Below are 20,059 nucleotides of genomic sequence, written 5' to 3'. Positions count from 1 at the left end.
ATACATTACATTTGTCTATGTTAAGGGTCAGTTGCCACTCCCTGCACCAAGTGCCTATCCGCTGCAGATCTTCCTGCATTTCGCTGCAATTTTCTAACGCTGCAACTTCTCTGTATATTACAGCATCATCCGTGAAAAGCCACACGGAACTTCCGACACTGTCTACTAGGTCATTTATATGTACACTCCTGGAAATGGAAAAAAGAACACATTGACACCGGTGTGTCAGACCCACCATACTTGCTCCGGACACTGCGAGAGGGCTGTACAAGCAATGATCACACGCACGGCACAGCGGACACACCAGGAACCGCGGTGTTGGCCGTCGAATGGCGCTAGCTGCGCAGCATTTGTGCACCGCCGCCGTCAGTGTCAGCCAGTTTGCCGTGGCATACGGAGCTCCATCGCAGTCTTTAACACTGGTAGCATGCCGCGACAGCGTGGACGTGAACCGTATGTGCAGTTGACGGACTTTGAGCGAGGGCGTATAGTGGGCATGCGGGAGGCCGGGTGGACGTACCGCCGAATTGCTCAACACGTGGGGCGTGAGGTCTCCACAGTACGTCGATGTTGTCGCCAGTGGTCGGCGGAAGGTGCACGTGCCCGTCGACCTGGGACCGGACCGCAGCGACGCACGGATGCACGCCAAGACCGTAGGATCCTACGCAGTGCCGTAGGGGACCGCACCGCCACTTCCCAGCAAATTAGGGACACTGTTGCTCCTGGGGTATCGGCGAGGACCATTCGCAACCGTCTCCATGAAGCTGGGCTACGGTCCCGCACACCGTTAGGCCGTCTTCCGCTCACGCCCCAACATCGTGCAGCCCGCCTCCAGTGGTGTCGCGACAGGCGTGAATGGAGGGACGAATGGAGACGTGTCGTCTTCAGCGATGACAGTCTCTTCTGCCTTGGTGCCAATGATGGTCGTATGCGTGTTTGGCGCCGTGCAGGTGAGCGCCACAATCAGGACTGCATACGACCGAGGCACACAGGGCCAACACCCGGCATCATGGTGTGGGGAGCGATCTCCTACACTGGCCGTACACCACTGGTGATCGTCGAGGGGACACTGAATAGTGCACGGTACATCCAACCGTCATCGAACCCATCGTTCTACCATTCCTAGACCGGCAAGGGAACTTGCTGTTCCAACAGGACAATGCACGTCCGCATGTATCCCGTGCCACCCAACGTGCTCTAGAAGGTGTAAGTCAACTACCCTGGCCAGCAAGATCTCCGGATCTGTCCCCCATTGAGCATGTTTGGGACTGGATGAAGCGTCGTCTCACGCGGTCTGCACGTCCAGCACGAACGCTGGTCCAACTGAGGCGCCAGGTGGAAATGGCATGGGAAGCCGTTCCACAGGACTACATCCAGCATCTCTACGATCGTCTCCATGGGAGAATAGCAGACTGCATTGCTGCGAAAGGTGGATATACACTGTACTAGTGCCGACATTGTGCATGCTCTGTTGCCTGTGTCTATGTGCCTGTGGTTCTGTCAGTGTGATCATGTGATGTATCTGACCCCAGGAATGTGTCAATAAAGTTTCCCCTTCCTGGGACAATGAATTCACGGTGTTCTTATTTCAATTTCCAGGAGTGTATATTGTGAAAAGCAGTGGTCCCATAACACTCCCCTGTGGTACGCTAGAGGTTACTTTTACGTCTGTAGACGTCTCTCCATTGAGAACAACGTGCTGTGTTCTGTTTGCTAAAAACTCTTCAATCCAGCCACACAACTGGTCTGATATTCCGTAGGTTGTTACTTTGTTTATCAGGCGACTGTGCGGAACTGTATCGAACGCCTTCCGGAAGTCAAGGAAAATGGCATCTACCTCGGAGCTTGTATCTAATATTTTCTGGGTCTCATGAACAAATAAAGCGAGTTGGGTCTCACACGATCGCTGTTTCCGGAATCCATGTTGATTCCTACAGAGTAGGTATGAACTAGGGAAGGCTACAAATGAGAATAACAAAAAAAATAGTCCACAAACGTGACTTTAACGTGACGTTCCTTAAAAATCGACAATACCACGCTACGATGTCACCTTTCTCCATTATTATTTTCCGTCAACTAATTTTTTTGTACAGAAAACCGAGGGCTCTGACAACCATCACTGCAGAAGTCTAGCTGTCACTGAATAACTCTGCCTTTCGAACAGGAACGCACAGTCTTCTATAGTTGGATATTCTTTTCTTTCGTTAATATCCACATATCTGGCGAGAAACAGCATCTTGCTGAAAAGAGTAACAAGTTCGTTACTGGTGGTTCCGTCCTGTTTTTGCTGGGCGTCCGCCGTTTGGATGCACCAGGATCTCCCCTTCTGTATTTATCCTTACAAACTTTAAGACAGTATTGTAGCGTATCTTCAACGCGTCTCCAGTTCTTTCGACCACGTTTGTTAGAGGCAATAGAGTCGCACAGATGCCTCCCTCCTCCTCGAAATATTCCCGCACGGGGCACACAAACTCACGTATCTGACCACTCATATCACGAGCAGATCGCTGAACTTTTCGTTTAGCAAACACTCTTTTTTGAAACTTTCACTGCAAGCTTCAGACATTCTGCAGAGCAAAAAAATCTCGCCGCACAGAGGAACAAAGGACGCAGAGAAACGGACCACAACTGTTTACGTATGATACCTGTCGCGAGCGTCGTCTCCAACTGGCTGCAGTAGCCGTTACCGTTAAACAGCTAGACCACAAACACTTTGTTATTGTGATTCGGGTGTATATGACCGTGCATCGTTTAGTATGACCTACGTCTGTGATTTTTCTTACATAATCGTTATAAGTACAGGTGCAAATACTTCCGTAAAACAGAGATATCTTCCTTGGATTTTTCCCTTCTTTTGGTAATTTCCTTTTCTCCATATCTGCACCCACCTACGCATGATTACCCGTATCTACAAGTGACAACTGGGTGTGTCTTGCCCACGTCACTGTGAAACGGAGCAACTATCCTTTCACATTCACATCAGCATGAAACCACAAAACCCCAGATTATTTAATGAACCCGACTCCCATATTACTTTAAGAATGAGTTAATGCGTTCGTTTATGCCAGAAGCTATTTAGGCGTTCTAACTGCAGTATACATGTGAGCGAGCCTGTATGGCCAAAGGATTAAACACTTAACTTGTGATTTTAGTGCTACGTACAATTTTCAGGTTCCAAGCCAGATGAACACTTTCAGGATTCAATGAGTGATACATCGCAGGTCCAAGATGGTCAGATCGGCTGTTCTTCAGCGTCATTAGCTACAGATTATACTTCAGCGTCAAGCAATATTCATGAAAACGACAGTGACCTACGTATTGAGAGGCCAGACAAACATGTGGTTCCTGAAGAGGGGCAGCAGCCTTTTCAGTAGTTGCAAGGGCAACAGTCTGGATGATTGACTGATCTGGCCTCGTAACATTAACCAAAACAGCCTTGCTGTGCTGGTACTGCGAACGGCTGAAAGCAAGGGGAAACTACAGCCGTCATTTTTCCCGAGGGCATGCAACTTTACTGTATGATTAAATGATGATGGCGTCCTCTTGGGTAAAATATTCCGGAGGTAAAATAGTCCCCCATTCGGTTCTCTGGGCGAGGACTACTCAGGAGGACGTCGTTATCAGGAGAAAGAAAACTGGCGTTCTACGGATCGGTTTGTGGAATGTCAGATCCCTTAATCGGGCAGGTAGCTTAGAAAATTTAAAAAGGGAAATGGATAGGTTAAAGTTAGATATAGTGGGATTTAGTGAAGTTCGGTGGCAGGAGGAACAAGACTTTTGGTCAGGTGAACACAGGGTTATAAATACAAAATCAAATGGGGGTAATGCAGGAGTAGGTTTAATAATGAATAAAAAATAGGAGCACGGGTAAGCTACTACAAACAGCATAGTGAACGCATTATTGTGGCCAAGATAGACACGAAGCCCACGCCTACTACAATACTACTAGTTTATACGCCAACCAGCTCTGCAGATGATGAAGAAATTGATGAAATGTATAATGAGATAAAAGAAATTATTCAGGTAGGGAGGGGGGACGGAAATTTAATAGTCATGGGTGACTGGAATTCGATAGTAAGAAAAGGAAGAGAAGGATACGTAGTAGGTGAATATGGATTGGGGCTAAGAAATGAAAGAGGAAGCCGTCTGGTAGAATTTTGAACAGAGCATAACTTAGTCATAGCTGACACTTGGTTCAAGAATCATGAAAGAACATTTTGTACATGGAAGAACCCTGGAGATACTAGAAGGTTTCAGATAGAATATATAATGGTAAGACAGATATTTAGGAACAAGGTTTTAAATTGTAAGACATTTCCAGGGGCAGATGTGGACTCTGAGCACAATCTATTGGTTATGTACTGTAGATTGAAACTGAAGAAACTGCAAAAAGGTGGAATTTAAGGAGATGGGACCAGGATAAACTGAAAGAACCAGTGGTTGTACAGAGTTTCAGGGAGAGCATAAGGGAACAATTGACAGGAATGGGGGAAAGAAATACAGTAGAAGAAGAATGGGTAGCTTTGAGGAATGAAATAGTGCAGGCAGCAGAGGATCAAGTAGGTAAAAAGACGAGGGCTAGTAGAAATCCTTGACTAACAGAAGAGATACTGAATTTAATTGATGAAAGGAGAAAACACAAAAATGCAGTAAGTGAAGCAGGCAAAAAGGAATACAAATGTCTCAAAAATGAGATCGACAGGAAGTGCGAAATGGCTAAGCAGGGATGGCTAGAGGACAAATGTAAGAATGTAGAAGCTTACCTCACGAAGGGTAAGGTAGATACTGCCTACAGGAAAATTAAAGAGACCTTTGGAGAAAAGAGAGCCACTTGTAAGAATATCAAGAGCTCAGACGGAAACCCGGTTCTAAGCAATGAAGGAAAGCAGAAAGGTGGAAGGAGTATATAGAGGGTCTATACAAGGGCGATATACTTGAGGACAATATTATGTTGACGGAAGAGGATGTAGATGAAGATGAAATGGGAGATATGACACTGCGTGAAGAGTTTGACAGAGCACTGAAAGACCTGAGTCGAAACAAGGCCCCGGGAGTAGACAACATTCCATTAGAACTACTGACAGCCTTGGGAGAGCCAGTCCTGACAAAACTCTACCATCTGGTGAGCAAGATGTATGAAACAGGCGAAATACCCTCAGACTTCAAGAAGAATATAATAATTCCAATCCCAAGGAAAGCAGGGTTGACAGATGTGAAAAGTACCGAACTATCAGTTTAATAAGCCACAGCTGCAAAATACTACCGCGAATGCTTTACAGACGAATGGAAAAACTGGTAGAAGCCGACCTCGGGGAAGATCAGTTTGGATTCCGCAGAAATACTGGAACACGTGAGGCAATACTGACCTTACGACTTATCTTAGAATAAATAAGAAAAGGCAAACCTACGTTTCTAGCATTTGTAGACTTAGAGAAAGCTTTTGACAATGTTGACTGGAATACTCTCTTTCAAATTCTAAAGGTGGCAGGGGTAAAATACAGGGAGCGAAAGGCTATTTACAATTTGTACAGAAACCAGATGGCAGTTATAAGAGTCGAGGGACATGAAAGGGAAGCAGTGGCTGGGAAGGGAGTGAGACAAGGTTGTAGCCTATCCCCGGTGTTATTCAATCTGTATATTGAGCAAGCAGTAATGTAAACAAAACTAAAGTTCGGAGTAGGTATTAAAATCTATGGAGAAGAAATAAAGATTTTGAGGTTTGCCGGTGACATTGTAATTTTTTTCAGAGACAGAAAGGACTTGGAAGAGCAGCTGAACGGAATGAACAGTGTCTTGAAAGGAGGGTATAAGATGAACATCAATGAAAGCAAAACGAGGATAATGGAATGTTGTCGAATTAAGTCGGTTGATGCTGAGGGAATTAGACTAGGAAATGAGATACTTAAAGTAGTAAAGGAGTTTTGCTATTTGGGGAGCAAAATAACTGATGATGGTCCAAGTAGAGAGGATATGAAATGTAGACTGGCAATGGCAAGGAAAGCGTTTCTGAAGAAGAGAAATTTGTTAACATCGAGTACTGATTTAAGTGTCAGGAAGTCGTTTCTGAAAGCATTTGTATGGAGTGTAGCCATGTATGGAAGTGAAACATGGACTATAAATAGTTTGGACAAGAAGAGAATAGAAGCTTTCGAAATGTGGTGCTACAGAAGAATGCTGAAGATTAGATGGGTAGATCACATAACTAATGAGGAGGTATTGAATAGAATTGGCAAGAAGAGGTGTTTGTGGCACAACTTGACTAGAAGAAGGGATCGGTTGGTAGGACATGTTCTGAGGCTTCAAGGTATCACTAATTTAGTACTGGAGGGCAGCGTGGAGGGTAAAAATCGTAGAGGGAGGCCAAGAGTTGAATACACTAAGCAGAATCAGAATGATGTAGGTTGCAGTAGGTACTGGGAGATGAAGAAGCTTGCACAGGATAGAGTAGCATGGAGAGCTGCGTCAAACCAGTCTCAGGACTGAAGACCACAACAAGAAGAACATTGTATGTCTACGTAATGTATGTCTTCAGACAGGGTTCTTGCCAAGATACCTCCTCGTGAATATAAATTTCCATATTCTAACCATATTAAATGAGGAAAGGTTGAAAAACGATATTTGAAAGAAGAGCATTTAGATAAATACAAATATGCATAGCTTCGTCGCCATCAAAATAAGCCTTAGTTTGTAAAGTATTTACTTTTTTTGCGACTGCTCTTAAGGGCGGTGGCCACAGAGAAATGCAGATAAAACACAATAGATCGTGGCCCTAACAAAATTCTCGACGTTACTAGGAAAAGACGGTGACTTGCAGTGCCACAGCATTCTGTATGATCAGCAAGTTTTAGAACGAGCTAACTATTTTCTGGTTTCTTACAAAAACCCCGAGAAAGCCATTGAAAATCAAGTGAACACATACAGACTGAAAAGAGCAAAACGTTATATTTCTTGGAAGGCCGAACACACGTTTTAAAGGGCATCTCGATGATGACTCAGTTTTCTCAAAAGCCCCCAAAATATCAAATAAAGGTAACTTTAAGCAACTGCTGATAGTGAAATTTCGTGTCGAAGAATGTGGAGATACTGAATTACCGGCACTATATAGCTTTGTCAGCAAAAGAGGTACATTCTTTAGGAAAAATGGGAATGAGCGTTTGGCGTCATTGGCCGGGAGGCCCCTTGCGAGGCAGGTCCGGCCGCCTTGGTGCAGGTCTCGCTACATTCGACGCCACACTGGGCGATCTGCGAGCCGGATGGGGATGAACTGATGACTAAGACAGCACGGCACTCAATCCCTTAGCGGAGAAAATCCCCGACCCAGCGGAGAATCGAACCCGGGCCCGTAGGACAGCAATCTGTCACGCTGACCACTCAGCTATCGGGGCGGGCACATTCTTTAGCAAAACTGTACAAAATGATGTAACTGATTGCTGAGGCGACGAAATTATTTCGTAAATATTACACAGAGGCATATTTACCAAAATATGATCAGAGAAGATCTCATAGGGTTTATCAATTAGCAAGAGCCAGAAAAATAACTGTCTAAACAATCACTCAAAGTTCATCACAAACGGTAAAATAAACAAAGATTTCTCTTCAGTTTCTGAAAGTGACAGTCATCAACAGGAGTGATTTGAAGGCGACAAAGATGCCAATATTTGTCACAAAGATAAAGTGGATGAAGACAATAAAGATCCCCGAATAACTGGAGCAAAACTAGGTAAAACTGTACTTAACAGTATGACAAGCTTTGATCTACTGGTATTAAGGCAGATGGCTGCGAGGTTGTGGGAGCAGTCACTACAATAAAGGAAGCGTGTAATAATCCAGAAAGAGCCCCTTGTTTCAACTATTCTTTGAACTTATGTACTTCTAAGTGCTCTGGTGTGCAATTAGTGCGAAATTCAACTGGTATCATTAGAGAGGTTGTTTCCTTTTTAGAGCTTCGCCAAAAAGAAGTGCTGTGTTTATAAATGATGCAGGATACCAGCTAACCTCTATATGTGATCCGAAGTGGGTAGAAAGGCATTTACCTGTAGCGTCTTTTCTAAAAACAGTGCAAAAAACGTGGCATGCCTTGAGAAAATTTCGCAGTAGTCACATTTTTCAAATGATACCTCCAGCGTAACATCTAGGACCCTTTTATATGCAATCAGCAATGGAAAATTCATCGTAGCTCTCGAGTGCCTTGCTAATGTGCTCAGCTAAGCATTAATCCTCAATAGGTTTTTCCAAAAAGAGACTATTGATGTTAGCAAAGCAACTGAGATCTTGACCGATACTTTCTCAGTTTTAGATCTTATAATTAAATTCTTACCGAGACATTTAAGTCTCATCTTTCTCTACGATAACGTTGGAAACGTTGAAAACAAAGCGAGAAAATGTGGTTGGGGAATTCAGCCTGCTGTATGATCAAGCGAAAAAACTGGCAGATGATACAGGAAGCACCATTCAAACACCCAAGATCACATCCCGAGAAGTTAAGAAGTCCAGCGCTGCTTCATCAAGTACGGAAAGCTATTTTAAGGTGAATGTCTTTACCCCTATTCTTGACACCATAAACACAGATCTAGAAAACACATTCTCTAAAGACATTCTCAGTCTCTATAATTTCAACACACTTCTAGCAAAAATTTGCTCATCTTCAACAATGTCCTTGGAGTCAGTTATTAGGGATGCAGAAACTCTGGTTACAAAGTGCTACAAAGAAATTGGAAAGAATGAAAGTGACTGCATTTCTAATCTGAAGGCAGAAATCAGGTTGTCGTTGACGAAATGGAGAAGGGAAGACGCAAACAGAACACTTCTGCCAGGCTATTCAGTTGTGTCTTTGCAGTTTTGCACTCCAGAAATTTTTCCTACAATTATATCTTTGATTTTGATCCTGTCTTCTCTTCCTTTGTGAACTGCAACAGCAGAAAGATCTTTCTCGACAGTCGGGATCATTCACAGTCGGTTGAGAATCCCTTGTGGGCAAAGCTGCTTAAGAGGGCTTGCTTTGTTGCTTGACCATGAAGACATCATTATTAATAAAGAAAAAATTATTGATAGGTTTACTGAGAAGGGCGGAAAGAACAGAAAAGATATGTTTTCTTAAGTACAGGTAATATTTAATACAAAGACAGTTGTTCTTCTGGGATGTAAAAGGATTGAATAATTAGCATTCACACATTTAGATGAGCATTTTGTATAAAAACTGAAAAAGTGCGAATCAGATGCTAATACGCATGAAGCATGCCACATATACATTGTATGTGTAGAGGACTAAAGTCAAAAATATAAACACGATTGTTTCTCGCAAAAAGATCTTCTTTGCCAGATTTTAGCCACTCAGTGTATCAAAGAAACAGAATAGTACATTCAAAACTATGGCTTTATGTACCGGCAAGTAAATTTTGAGTAACTGTAAACGGTGTAATATCATTCTCACTATTTACAGTGTACTTCTTTTTAGGTATTAGTCTCAAATAGATTGTTTTGACAGCATAATTAATATTAATATATTATTTTCACTTCCACTATGTTTGTCTAAAAACGAGTATCATTCTGAATTCTATTGAAAATAAAAATTAGAAAAAAATATTTGAGTGTCTATTCAAGACTTCACAATTGTTGTTTTCAAACTATAATTGTATATATTTATTTATTTCTTTATAAACTAAACCGGCGAAAATGTAACTGTCAACAAATTAAGAACTGCAGTTTTAAAAGTATTTTATTCTAATTTCAGTTTATTTGCTTTTAATTTGTTAACCACTGTGTGTTAACAAAAGATATATGAGCTTCTTTCTGTGTGTTACATAAAAGAAGTTACTCAAAGAGGTTGTGAATGCTACACGTTTCAAGGAATTTAAAACTTTTTTGTCTAAAATAAAACACATTTTTGTAATTATTTGATACTTTTAAGTATCAAAGCAGCTTAAAACAGTAGCTTTTGAAATTTTTTTCCTTAACTCTCAAGGGGAGGACCCCTGGCTCTTCTTTGTCTTCTAGGAAACAGCCCCCACCCACAAAACTTCATTAATCCGGCCCTGAATAATAGATTATGGTACAAAAATGTGTCATTTGTAAAATGCTGTCCAATGTATTCACTAATGGAGGCGAAAAAATGGTTGTTATTTATCAGTTGCCATGAATAAGGGGCAAAAATTAGGGAACAGCAGCATTAATTCGGCAAAACATGGACGGATAGACACCAAAGCTGATGCTTAGTTGTAACACTAATGTGCCACATAGGAGCTAGACTGATTTGGAGCCTAATGCGGCAATGTGTTCTCTGAGTGTTGAGCAGCACAGGATGTTCTAGCTGCTCGAAAGGCGAATAGCGCAGAGAAAGTAAGATAACGCGGAGAAAAATCGAAGAAATAACATATTACTTCGGGAAGATTTTCGCGAAAGCGGAATAAGGTAGTTTCAGCAGATCAGAAGATGTGATGGGTGTCTTGTCCAGTAGCGCTGTCAGAACAGACGCGACAGACATAGATAGCTACGCAGCTGGGGGCGGTTCCTTTCCAGGGGCCGTGTAGCTGTTACACGAGTACATACATTGCAGAGCCCGCTCGCTGGCGCTACCGTAGCGCCCCCACACCGAACAGTAAGGGAGCTGCCACATGTATGGCAACGCTGTGTTTGGACTTAGTAAATGAAGTTAATCAAGTATCTGATAACACGTTACATATACAATGACTTGGGTCGTGGATATCGCATTCATTAGGACTTCGTATTCCTGTTAGAAACATGTGTCAGGATGACAAGCCAGCTTCAAATTATTCCGGAGGTCACGATCAACAAGTTCCAAGCAAACTGAAGCAGAAGACTGTAATATTATGGAAAGGTGGGTAGATAATTTGTGCCATACAGAAGTAATGTAAGGAATGTGAAAAATGAAAGCAGAAGACAAACAAAGAAGATGTGTCAGGAAACATCAAACAAGAACTGAACATGGAATAGTGAAAGATAAAATTATGTCGCTATCTGCTACTTTGTGACATTCATGCAACTAACTTGAACTGGTAACTTGCCGCATTTTCACTCCTATTTGTCAGAAGGACCCAGTCTTTCGATGAACAAATAACGCAGAAAATTAGGGTTAATTTAAGAATAAATTTAAAACACGCATAATTAGCAGGAGTTGTGAAGAAATCTTGGGTTTATTTTGTTCCTAAATTTACTTCTGTTGACTCTCATACTCTTTAAATCACTAGTTCAGTATTTATATTCGTCCCTCAAAATGGCATCGGTGTTTCATTTCGAGAACAGATGCCTCATTTTTCCGCTACAGCCTGGTAGGAGAACACGCTCTGTGACGCGGGGGGGGCAGTCGCCTGGCACCTGGGATGGGGGTGGCCACGGTTTCAGCGTCAGCACCTTCCCACTGTACTGCGGCTGACCTGTTGACTATCGCTATCTCCTGTACAGACTCAACGACAACAGCCGCTGCCATGATACCTACTTCATTTTCTCCCCACGGACTCTGCTTGCTTGGCTGGTGTCTGTGCTGTCGACGACTTGTGTATGAAGTGATTTCTTATACAAAAAAAGAAAACTTAACAGAAACCAAACAGGCCATGAAGTCCGAATGGTGCCGACCGGCCACCGTGTCATCCTCAGTCGGGAGGCGACAGTGGGTGCGGGTAGGGAGGGGCACGTGTCAGCACACAGCCATTCCGGCCGTTTACCAGACCGGAGCCGCTGCTTCTCAATCCAGAAAACCCTCAGTTTTCCTCACATGGGCTAAGTGCGTCCCGCTTGCCAACAGCGCTCGGCAGACAGGATGGTCACCCACCCAAGAGCTAGCCCAGTCCGAAAGCGCTTTACATCTGTGATCTGGCGGGAACCGGTGTTACCGCTACAGCAAGGCCGTTGGCGACAGCAAGGCCGTTGGCGAAGTGGTTTCCTAAGTGTTCCTAATATCTCGCTACTCAGTCTAGACCGAACTTTCAGCACTTCTTTACTACCTTTCACACCTGCAACACATTCGTGATAAGAGTGCATATTTTGTCTTATTGAAATCGAATATAAAGCAGCCTAGCAAATCGTATGTAAAAAGACTCAGTCGAGCTTTGGTGTTCACGATGGCAACATGTTATTGTTTCCAGTGACTGTTTCTTGCTATCGAAAGTGAAGTGAAAGTTTAAAACAGCGTCGGAAAACTTTTATGGCACGATGTCATACTATCGTTAAAATCGTGTGGAGATACTTCTGTGTGAATTTTCATAGTGGTGGTAAAATGGCAGTTACAGTCTACATCTACATCTACATCCATACTCCGCAAGCCACCTGACGGTGTGTGACGGAGGGTACCTTGAGTACCTCTATCGGTTCTCCCTTCTATTCCATTCTCGTATTGTTCGTGGAAAGAAGGATTGTCGGTATGCCTCTGTGTGGGCTCTAATCTCTCTGATTTTATCCTCATGGTCTCTTCGCGAGATATACGTAGGAGGGAGCAATATACTGCTTGACTCTTCGGTGAAGGTATGTTCTCGAAACTTTGACAAAAGCCCGTACCGAGCTACTGAGCGTCTCTCCTGCAGAGTCTTCCACTGGAGTTTATCTATCATCTCCGTAACGCTTTCGCGATTACTAAATGATCCTGTAACGAAGCGCGCTGCTCTCCGTTGGATCTTCTCTATATCTTCTACGGATCCCACACTGGTACGGATCCCACACTGCTGAGCAGTATTCAAGGAGTGGGCGAACAAGCGTACTGTAACCTACTTCCTTTGTTTTCGGATTGCATTTCCTTAGGATTCTTCCAATGAATCTCAGTCTGGCATCTGCTTTACCGACGATCAAAATTATATGATCATTCCATTTTAAATCACTCCTAATGCGTACTCCCAGATAATTTATGGTATTAACTGCTTCCAGTTGCTGACCTGCTATTTTGTAGCTAAATGATAAAGGATCTATCTTTCTGTGTATTCGCAGCACATTACACTTGTCTACATTGAGATTCAATTGCCATTCTCTGCACCATGCGTCAATTCGCTGCAGATCCTCCTGAATTTCAGTACAATTTTCCATTGTTACAACCTCTCGATACACCACAGCATCATCTGCAAAAAGCCTCAGTGAACTTCCGATGTCATCCACAAGGTCATTTATGTATATTGTGAATAGCAACGGTCCTATGACACTCCCCTGCGGCACACCTGAAATCACTCTTACTTCGGAAGACTTCTCTCCATTGAGAATGACATGCTGCGTCCTGTTATCTAGGAACTCCTCAATCCAATCACACAATTGGTCTGATAGTCCGCTAACTCTGATGCGAAAACTGATGATAGAATGACTCTGAAATAATCAGTGTGAAAATGTTCGCTCAACTATCTATATACAGTGTAAAAAACTCGGGAATTTACGGATGTCGAAGATCATGCCTTCATCTTCCGAATTAATGTACAAGAAAGCTCTAAGGGTGACCAAAAAATAAAACATTTAAACAAGAGCAATAAAAGTAAGAAAATAACGTGACTACTTCCCCTGCAATAGTGTCTTCTCAAGAAGTACCTTCGGAACACCGACGTTTGAAGTCAGTGCTCCATCCTAGTACTTACTGAAGAATCATCGATTCGTGCAATAATTCGTGCAGCTAACAGTCGATATTAAATGGGATAAACAGATTTGGTCAGCAATCCGAAATACCATTTAAGTCATCAGTCTTTTCGCAGATTGGATGTGATTCGTCACAATTTCCTCTCTTATGCCCTCTTCGTCCCCCAGTAGGACATACTAACTACGTGCTCAATTATGTGTTGAATGTATTCCAGTCTATGTCTTCCCGTACAGTTTTACCCTCCACATAACCCTGTAATAACGCTGAAGTTATTTCCATGCGTCATCACGCATGTCCTGTTATCGTGTCCCTATATCTTGGCAGTTTTTTCCCATATATTCCTTCCGTCACCGACTGCTCGGAGAACGTGTTATTTTCCTTACAAAGTAGCAAAATTTCTTAACAACGTCTACTTCGTTGGCACTAATTTTCATGATAGGTTTATCGTTAATGCTTGTACAAAGTCAATATATTCTTATTGTGTTATGATAAAGGGAACTAACATTTTATGCTATTTCTGCTACTCCTCAGCCGACCGCTGGTGGCCGAGCGGTTCTGGCTCTACCGTCTGGAACCGCGTGACCGCTACGGTCGCAGGTTCGAATCCTGCCTCGGGCATGGCTGTGTGTGTTGTCCTTAGGTTAGTTATGTTTAAGTAGTTTTAAGTTCTAGGGGACTTATGACCTCAGCAGTTGAGTCCCATAGTGCTCAGAGCCATTTGAACCATTTTGCTACTCCTCCTTACTTTCGTAATTCTTCGGTTTACTTTTAGTCCATACAGTGTGTTCACTACACTGTTCACTGCTGCGGTGTCTCCCAATGTGCGAGGCGAGGCACCGAAGCAAGGTCCGTGTCTCGCAACGCGATCACAAGAGAAGATATTCGCCGCAAGCCGAATCGACGAATGAGAGAAGACCGGCGCAGCCACGCCCACAAACATTTCGCTACGCCGCCGCAACCAGCGTTCCCTAACGCCGGAGCAAAGGACCGCTCAGATCAGTCCCCGGTAATCGACTAAGACGCCAGCATCCTCTTCTAGTAGGCCAGTTGTGAGACCAATGTGTTCGAGAGAACTCTACGGGAAAGTTATTCTTAAATGTACTGAGAGATAGAGACATACACTTAAGAGACAAAGAAACTGATACACCTGTCTAATATAGTTTAGGGCCTCCGCGAGCACGCAGAAGTGCCGCAGTACGACATGGCATGGACTCGACTAATGTCTGAAGTAGTGCTGGAGGGAACTTACACCGGGAATCCTGCAGGGCTGTCCATAAATCCGTAGGAGTAAGACGGGGTGGGGATCTCTTCTGAACAGCACGTTGCAAGCCATCCCAGATATGTTCAATAATGGGCATGTCTAGGGAGTTTGCTGGCCAAAGAGAGTGTTCCTGGAGCCCCTCTGCAGCAATTCTGGACGTGTGGGACGTCGCATTGTCCTGCTATAATGCGCAAGTCCGTCGGGATGCACAATGGACATGAATGGATGCAGGTGATCAGACAGGACGCTTACTTACGTGTCATGTGTCAAGAGTTGTATCTAGACGTATCAGGGATCCCATATCTCTCCAACTGCACATGCCTCCCACCATTACGGAGCCTCCACCAGCTTCAACACTCCCCTGTTGACGTCCAGGGTCCATGGATTCAAGAGGTTGTCTCCACACTCGTACACGTCCATCCGCTCGATACGATTTCAAACGAGACTCTTCCGACCAGGCAACATGTTTCCAGTCATCAACAGTCAAATATCGGTGTTGACGGGCCCAGGCGAGGCGTAAATCTGTGTGTCGCGGAGTCATCAAGGGTACACGAGTTGGCCCTCGGCTCCGAAAGCCCATATCGGTGACGTTTCGTTGAATGGTTCTCACTCTGACACTTGTTGATGGTCCAGCACTGAAATCTGCTGCAACTTGCGGAAGGGTTGCACTTCCGTCATGTTGAACGAGTCTCTTCAGTCGTCGTTGGTCCCGCTCTTGCAGGATCTCTTTCCAATAGCAGCGATGTGAGAAATTTGAGGTTTTACCTCATTCCAGATATTCACTGTACACTTGTGGAGTGGTCGTAAGGGGAAATCCCCACTTCATCGCTGCCTCGGAGATGCTGTGTCCCATCGCGCTTGCGCCGACTATAATACCACGTTCAAACTCATTTAAATTTTGATAACTTGCCACTGTAGCAGCATTAACCGATCTAACAACTGCGCCAGACGCTTTTTGTCTTATATAGGTGTTGCCGACCGCAGCGCCGTATTCTGCCTGTTTACATATCTCTGTATTTGAATATGCATGCCTACACCAGTTTCTTTGGTGCTTCAGTGTATTTTGTCTGTATCAAATCATACGTTAATGTTCAGAGACTTTCAAATGCTAATGAAGTTCCTGTGGAAATGGATTGTGAAAAGTTTAGCAATTCTTCTTATCTGTGTTATAATAAAGTGAATATTTGTTTTATGATATCCACTTGGTCTCCTCCAACAGCAAAGTACTGACGAGTATTTTCGTTCTGTGGAACAATGCCTTTCAACAACTTCTGTAATTCTTTTTCATCTCCACTGACGATAGAATTATCGTCACCATATCATATCAGTTACATCCCTTCACCCTGAATTTTAATCCCACTCTGCCACCTTCTGTGTACTCGCGTGACTGATTATTTGACTGCACACTAGGCGTTAAAGACTGCTTCCATGTTTTATAATCCGAGCTCTTCTTCGTTCTCGGTCTTATTTTCGTATTGTTTCTTCTTGGTTGCCAGAGATGTGGTACACTAAATCTCTTTCTCTTTAGCTTACTTCTGTATTTCTCAGAATTCCGAACGTCTTGTATCATTTTACCACGTTTCAATTAGGTGGATTTCTGGTCTGCCTACCCAGCACAAATTTTTCAGTTGATTTTATTCCGGACGAGCTTGCCAGTAGCCACGTGTGCTGTGAACATGACCTGTTGCTCATCACGTGGTCCGTGGGCATGCAGATTAGACTGATGCTGAACCTATCACCCCAGAACACACACAGTGATAGATTACTCCCACGGAGCTAGTAGGCTACTTTGCTAAGTTCCTTAACTCCTCAGGGGCCTCGCCTATTGCGTATGGTTGGAGGGCCTGGACATTTCAATTCAATAATTTACTTTAATGGTTGCTGAATGATAAAGTTTTATCTGGTAAAATAATATTTACTCAAGCAGAGCGTAAAAATTACTTTAGTCACATAAACGATGAGGTAATAAAACAGTTTGAGAATGAATTTACATAATTAAAGCAGAGCAGTGATGAGAAAATGAACGGTCCTTAGAGTCGCCAGCAGCATAATGCTGTGCCGTTACAGCTGAGATGGTGCCCAGGCACATACAGGACACGAAATATGCTTTCAACTGTGATTACAAAACTATGCAATTTCACAAAACATGTATGAATTTGAACAGAACATGCAACAGATCAATGCAAAAGGGAAGAATCAGAAAGAAACACCACTAGGCAGGTGAGTTCCAACAAGTTAAGTCGATATCGAAACTAAACACGAGTCGTTACGAAGAAAAGTCTGCTTTGAAGCAAGCATTAGATTGCAGAAAGACTTGCATACCAGTGAGTGAAGCACATGGTACACGTTTGGAAGACTAAGAGACAGAAACCAGGAATGAACCCCTCTGCCATCAGTGATGTATCGCGAATTCGGAAGTCTGGAGTGTGCACTGCAAATGCGATCTCGCCGTCACTGCCATTAAGGTGGTTGCCGACGTGTCGGGATGCGCCGAACTGCGTTCGCTGCTGACTGTTGCTGGGCCCAGACGATGAGACAAGACTGCAGACTGCGGACATCATGGTACTCCCGATTACTCGCCATGGCTGCGCGTAAGTTCAGAGTACAACTTCTGAAAAGCTGGCAGAAGACCGAAGGAAACATGTACAAATGCGGAGTCCATAGTAGCCTCATCAAGCAGACGTTCGGATCATAGTACCCCTACGAATCCGAATACCGCTCAGAATGCCTCTCGCAGTTGTTGATAGCCTTTCTTCAGACCTCGGAAAGGTACCCCGCACAATCTGTTTTGGCCAATCTCAGAGAGGGCCAAACTGTGCTTCCAATCAGGGATCTGGAAGTACGTTCCCTGGCTCCCACCATGAAGTTGAAATGTATCTGCCAATGAGATGAGTCTACATCGAAACGGGCGACGAGTGTCGCCCCGTTCCGATGTCCAAACTTGTTTGTCGGTAATTCAGGAAATTCTGCAGGGCTTCGCACACCGTCCGAATGGCTATATATTTAGGTTGAGGAAACACGGAGCAGCATAACAGCAAGTGAACAGCTGTGTGCTCCACCGAAAGTTCCCTAACAAAGCCAAGTTGTCACTCCTTCCACCAGTGGTTTCCCGTTCTCCTAATGAGCACAGCACTTTTCCGTTCTGCCACTCACTGTTTGCGGAAGCTTGGCCGGGAGGATAATCGCTGTAAAGTTTCGTCCAGACGTCTTTGCGGTTCAGTGGCGTGAGGCCCAACTCTTCTAGATCGTGCGACAGTTCCTTCTGTGTTAGTCCTAGCGAAAAGGAATTCACCTGGTCAAGACCAAATGCATTTGATGTAAAAAGTATTACAAGAAAGAAACATTACACTGGTGAGCTACCTACACTGCTGTACGCTACCCTCTAGCCGCTCATGTAAACAATACGCACTTCAGGTGGAAAGTCGACAAGCAAAGCCGAATCGGGAAGTGAACGAAGCAAGAGAGTCTCGTATGCAAATTCAGTATGAAAATAGGATGAAATGTGAGGGTAAAGGCCTGGAACAGACCAACGTCTTACAAGCTAGAGACTTGAAATCTTAAACATGGCTCGTAACTGCGTGATAACCCAACATTAACTCGCTTTTTTGTGTGATGTGTGTACTTTCGCACCAATTTCATGTTCACCTTTTCCTGCTGCAGACGCAAATGGTTCGCGGGAATAACGATTGCTGGCAAGCACCTGTGTGAGCTGAAATCAAATTTCTTCTTCATTGTTCTTTCGTGAGATATGCGTAGGAAGAAGCAATATATTGATTGAATCATATGAAGTGAAACCGAAATAAACCTGAAATGTACCATATGTTCCTGTTGTAATGTCATCAGAATGTTTGAAATCGATTGAAACATTTCACACGCAAAATACTAAGAAGCAGAAAATAATTATTTAAATAAACATGAATTTCTAATATACGACATTTTTAAGCCAGACAAAAAAGTTTAAAGTAATTTCTCACAGCCCCATACAGATTCGGATAGTCCTGAAAATATGTGATTGTGAATTTTTGATAGCTATGAAAACACTTGTAAGATTTAAAACAAAAAATGCGCAGCGCCTGCAGTTAATAGAGCCCACACAGAATACTGTAGCCGGTGTACAGTGGCCATTTTTCCTTCAAAATGCTGGGTTATTTCATTCGTTTGTTCGGAAGAGAAGCCCAACAGTGTTTGGCCCTTTTCGGCTGGTCAGCGACGCTCTGCCACGGCAGAATCATGGCGCACGCCCGTCAATGTCTACCAAATGATTTTACAGAAACTATTCGGTAAAAATATATCAGCTTTATGATAACATGCACATCATTTCGTTAATCGTCATAGTACTGTGATATTTGCATTTAAGTAAGACACCATGAAGTTCGAAAAAGTTTGCAATGAAAAATATGAGTCACTATGATTTTGTTTTTGGTGCATATTGCATGATATGTAGCTATGTATGAAATTTAGCTTGGTTAGAGATGTCTGTCTCCACCAATCATGAGAAAACTGATCTGACGTAGCACACTCATTTACAATCGCGCGTGCCTGCGATGAAGCCAGAATGAAATATGCACAGCATTCCCCATATTTCATAAACGGCTTGAGACATTTTAATGAGAGTTTGGCAAATGGTAGCACGCAAAAACGAGAATATTTTTCCATGTGTCTATTAAACAGAAGTTCATTGTCTACGTGTTATTCCATTAACTACAGGCTTTTCCGGTGAAAGAATGTAATTATTGAGGACCATCTATTGCTGATGAAACGGGAATTGCTGTGTGCTTTGGAGCAGCATAAGTGAAGACATTATACGTTTATCTCTGACCTTTCCATGAGCTGTTGAACTTGCTGTTCCTCAGCTCTCCAATTAGCAGACAACAGTTTCAGAATTCTCACGCAGTTGCGTTTTCAAGACATGTTAGTGAGATGACATTGAGTAAATTCCGCTGTGTTTTGGCAAAAGAAGCAAATTTTAACATGACAACAAGAGAAAAGTAACTTTTACTCAAAATTGGCCACTCAAAACGGTTCGCTGTTTTGGCAAAAGAAGCAAATTTTAACATGACAACAAGAGAAATATATTTTTTACTCAAAATTAGCCACTCGTGACGGTTCGCTAAAAATTACAAATGGTTAAAAAGTCAAGAGAAAATAAATGGCCTTTTTTTAATGCGTTTTCAGCGAAATTGTACTAACCAAAGCAGAGGTGACAGTAGATCTTTCTGAATAGTCACCATGCAAGATGT

The sequence above is a fragment of the Schistocerca piceifrons genome, chromosome 4, assembly GCF_021461385.2.
Source record: "Schistocerca piceifrons isolate TAMUIC-IGC-003096 chromosome 4, iqSchPice1.1, whole genome shotgun sequence".
Classification (NCBI taxonomy): domain Eukaryota; kingdom Metazoa; phylum Arthropoda; class Insecta; order Orthoptera; family Acrididae; genus Schistocerca; species Schistocerca piceifrons.
This window is presented reverse-complemented; position numbering follows the sequence as displayed.